The sequence below is a fragment of the Rhagoletis pomonella genome, unplaced genomic scaffold (assembly GCF_013731165.1).
Source record: "Rhagoletis pomonella isolate Grant_MI unplaced genomic scaffold, Rhpom_1.0 Rhpom_scaffold_00246, whole genome shotgun sequence".
Classification (NCBI taxonomy): Eukaryota; Metazoa; Arthropoda; class Insecta; order Diptera; family Tephritidae; genus Rhagoletis; species Rhagoletis pomonella.
Genome location: NW_023458800.1, coordinates 90,602 through 95,482, shown reverse-complemented (window position 1 = coordinate 95,482; position 4,881 = coordinate 90,602).

Below are 4,881 nucleotides of genomic sequence, written 5' to 3'. Positions count from 1 at the left end.
CGTAACTGTTGAACTCAGCAGTTGACAGCATTTCAGCAACAGTTGAGTGGAGCCAATCAAGGTAGATGACTTAACCTTAATCTGCGATTCTCTACTACCTCGAAGCCGGTGGCAGAAAGGACGAGTAGTCCGGGTGTTTACAGCCAAATACGGGCAGGTACGAGTCGCCGATGTCAAAACAGCTGGAGGAGTGCTACGTCGTCCAGCCTCGAAACTTGCCGTATTATGCTTAGAGGGTGAATCCCTAGGCGATTCACGGTGGGTGGGGTGTAAGGGCACCCTGTGCCTCTTAATTTCCCTTTGCACAATTTGCCTTTCACACCATTATTCTTCACATCACTAGATGTCATTTCTTGTTTGTGATGATGGAAGATATTTGCTTGCACCGAAAAAACGACAGAAGCAATTTAGACAGCAGCCAACAACGACGCGCAAATACAATTTGGAAACAACCACAACCATACATTCAATCAACCACATTCATCTTGCTTCAAAATTCTACATTTGGAAACTTTATTCGGCTTCAACATTTATCGATATCAACGTTTGTAAAATTCACCAAATAAATACATTTTAATACAGTACAATATACAAAAGTCGTCCAGTGTGTTAATCTCGTCATTTTGCCATTGCTCAAAGGCCGCCTAATATTTCAGTGCCAGTACAAATCGTAAATGTGGATTGTTGGAGAAACTGTTGGACCAAAATGTTTAAATTAAAAATCTAATTTTGGGCGGGATGAAGTTCGCCGGGTCTGCCAGTTTTTTATAAATAAGGCCGCAAACATTTTCATACATCGTCAATTTCCATATTCTGTTTTACTCTTTCAATTTCGCAGCGCCGCAAACGATATCAACTAGTAGGCTAACAACCAGAATTGAAATTAAATACGCAAGTACTTACAGTACTACATGAATACAGATAGTAGATTTACTACTCCCTTTTGGCAGCAGCAAACATCTCTCGTACGCGATGAGAGAAAGTAGAGTACCTACTTTGGTGGAGTAATAGGAAGTACGTAAAGTATTTACTCTCTCAACGCCAAGTAGTGTATTTATGCGGAAAAAGAGTAACAATGTGTTGTGAGTAGAGTACAATGCAAGGAGTACTTATTGAACGAAATGCGGCAAATACACTTGCGCTGGCCTTTAATACGTATGTATATCGCACGTAACGGTCTTTTTCTGTTACATAACAGTCCGACTATTTTTTGCAAATATTTGCCTCAAAATTAATTTTCAATGAATGCGAAGTTCTTGAGTTATATAAGGAGAGCAAACTCGATAATATAAAGCAGCTTTAAAAAGTATGACGGGATTGCAGAGTAATTTGATATTTTTATTGAGGTAAAATTATAAGTTAATGTTAACTCCACGAGGTTTTAATCCAGAAGAAAGTTAAAGTTAAAAAAGAAGAGATGAATAAAGCAAAAAGAGTAATGACATATAGGCATATGTATGAATAAGACAATGTATAAGGTAATAGATTGGCATGCATAGTGTTAGGTAAATGAATACAAAATCAATATCTTCAACACGCCCTCTCAATATGCAGGTCATCTAAGTAGGCAAACCAAGTCCGATAAGACATCTCTCGTGATTTGCTTGCGGCAACGGTTTCGTCATCACATCTGCAATCATCTCCTGTGTAGGTACGTGCTTCAATGAGAATAACCGTGCGCTGATGCACGCTCTTACAAAGTGATGCTTGATATCTATGTATGTGTTTGGTCCGCGCATGAAAAACTGGATCATTCGCCAAACACTGCGCTCCTCTGTTATCTACATAAATTTTAATATCAGTGAGCTCTTGAAGACCTATATCGCTTAAGAGACTACGCAAGTAGACTGCCTCTTTTTCTGCTTTGGCCAAGCTCACTAACTCGGCCGTCGTTGACGAAAGGGCTACTGTGCATTGTTTTTGCGACTTCCAGCTTATCACAGCACCGCTGAGCAAGAAAGCATATCCAGAGTAGGAACGACGATCAGTTGTGCAGCCACCCCAATCAGCATCGGTGTATAGTATATTTTGCTTTGCTGCCTTTGTGCTTAAGTGCACATTTAAGATACCTACCCCAAAATACGCATCAGCGGCATTATTTTTAACATTTATAAGGAAACTGCTACGATACTTGCATTCAACATACCTGCACATTAGCGATACCTGCCTTAAAAATGTGCAACTATTATCAATTATCAAAGAAAGTATTACGTTTACCTGCACTGGCTCTACACTTACGCTAATTTTACAAGCTATTATTTATTTTGCTCATCACGCAGAACAACGAGAACGGCAATCATTTTTTGTAGTTATATAGATAATTAGACACCATACGGAAAAAATTTCTCTTGCCGTAATTTCTACGTGGTAGGTGCTCCTCCATTATTTGGTTTCATAGGGATTCGGATACCTTCCTCATTGAAGTAGTAAAGAAAATTCGCTTAAGTGCTTTTTTCGGTTAAGCGCACAAGTTTTTCGTGCAAAGAAGGATGGACAGCTAAGCAAAATATACTGTACCCTATTAGCGGTAGGTTAGATTTTCGATAGAGCACACGCCTATTGGCAGTACCGGCAAGATATCTTCGTCACAAACTGTGCTAGTCTTGAAACGGTATTTGCTATGTCTAGCCTTGTTGCGACGGACAAGTACATAAGAGCCCCTATTTGCTCCCGGTGTGGGCAGGCTTCATCAATACTCGGATTATTCCTATCAAAATTCACATTCAACTCTGATGGTGTAGCTACCGGGTTACACTGACTCATGCCATATGTCTTTAACAATTCTTTTATGTAACCACTTTGCTTCAAAGTAATCACACCATCCTTTTGATGGATCTCTAGCCCAAGACAATAATTTGAAAAATAAAAATAAAAAATAATAAAAATAAAAAAATAATTTAAAAGTTGCTGTTTTACTTTGTGAATAATTTTTCCTTCATGTGACGCTATTAGTAGATCGTCTAAGTATACCAGCAGTAAAACTAACTTTTTCTCAAACTTTCCATGAAATAAACAGGGCATGAATCACGTATGACTACAATCGTCTGTACGATATCGTGTTGAGATTGTCTTGCTTCAGGAAAACCAAAAATTGTTTGATCGTTTGTGCGATATCATCAACTCGATTCCAATTTCGCTTCACGTAAGAGGAACAGTAACACGTAACAGGAACACAAATACATGAATCAGTGTTTTGATGACATCGTTTTGTCAGTATCGTTTGAACGACTAACGTTTCAAAGTTACGTGATTTATGCCCAGGGTTCATTTTCTGTGGGGTTTAACCCCATACTTAAAAGCTTTTGACTTTAGTTTGGCATACCACTGCCGACCGGCTTGCTTGAGGCCATATAGCGCCCTCTTAAGTCGACAAGTGTTGCCACCTTCATCTATGTCGTTCATCATTTTCGCAGCTTTTCTACCAATGTGCCCGTTTTTATCAAACTTAATTATAATGCTTTGTAAAATATCAAACAACATATCTGGCACCTTCATAAACACTTTTTCACTCAAAGTTCCATTTAAGTATGCGCTTACAACATCAAACCAGGGTTGTTGCGAATATTCGCATTCGCAACCGCGGAGCTTCCGCATTAATTTTAAGATTCGCATTCGCAATAATCAGTGCGGAGCTTTTGCGAATGCGAATATTGTGCAAGTGCACTGATGAAACGTATATCTGGCAAACCAAATTAAAATTTTAGCTAATATCTTTGGCCTGTGGAGATGCTACGTTAAAACTGTCCACCTAAATCCCCCCTCTTTTTTAATTGAAAGTCAAAGAGTAAGATCCTTAAATAGATATTTCTAGCGGAAATGTTCAACGTCTAGCTATAACGAGAATCGACAATTTGCGCGGAAAAAGATAACCTTTCATTAGGTAAGAATTATGTAACTATCGAACATTAAAAAACCGGATGCATCGCTGGTTTTTTTCTACATAAGTGTAATATTTTTTTTTTCATAAGACGGCTTATTATGATTAAGTTCCGTTTTTTTTTTTTTATTACTTAGCAGAAAACCACTGTTTTTAGTTTTCAAATACTCCTCTGTATGCTCGAAAACAACAACATTTATATTAATTTTGTGATAATTGTCAAAATTTGCACGTAGCGAAATAAAAGTAAAATGGAATGTGAAAAAGTTGACAGCCAAGTTCACAAATCAAATAAGAATCATTTCAAGGCGAATTTAATATCTATTGAGGAGTGGGACTTGGAACGCAATATATCGTTAATACAGTATGAAAAGGGCGTAACTCAATATACAAAAAGCCGTAACTAACTAAAAATCCAAAATTAACTGTTTGATTGATTATGATGCATTTCATCGAATCATAAGTCCCCACATCGTTTTATGCAATAACAAGATTTTAGTTAGTTTTGGCTTTTTTGCATTTCAGCCACAATGGGCGCGTTTCTAAGACGTAGCTGTTGCTGAACTGTTGAGTGTTTGTTTCAGAAACGCACAGTTGAGTAGTTCCGCTCAGCTTAACGGTTGGCAACTTTACGCAATTTTTTCCATCATAAAATTATTTCGCTACATGAAGTCAACAATTTATATAAGCCAAAAATGATTTTTCCCTTCCGTCAGTTTTCATAGAAAATTCAAATAAAAAAAATAATTTGTCTGTAAATTTCTGGCGAAACTGGCTGTTAATAAAATAAAATACACGTACAAATACATATATTAAATATAAAATAAGAAAAACTAAATTATAAATCCTGCGCTATCCATATTTTTGGCTTAATATATATTTTTTTTTGTGCTGTTTTATTTAATTTTGATTGTTTACAAATGTTTTGGCAGTTTATGTATCATACCGTTTCTAAGACGTAACTGTTGAACTCAGCAGTTGACAGCATTTCAGCAACAGTTGAG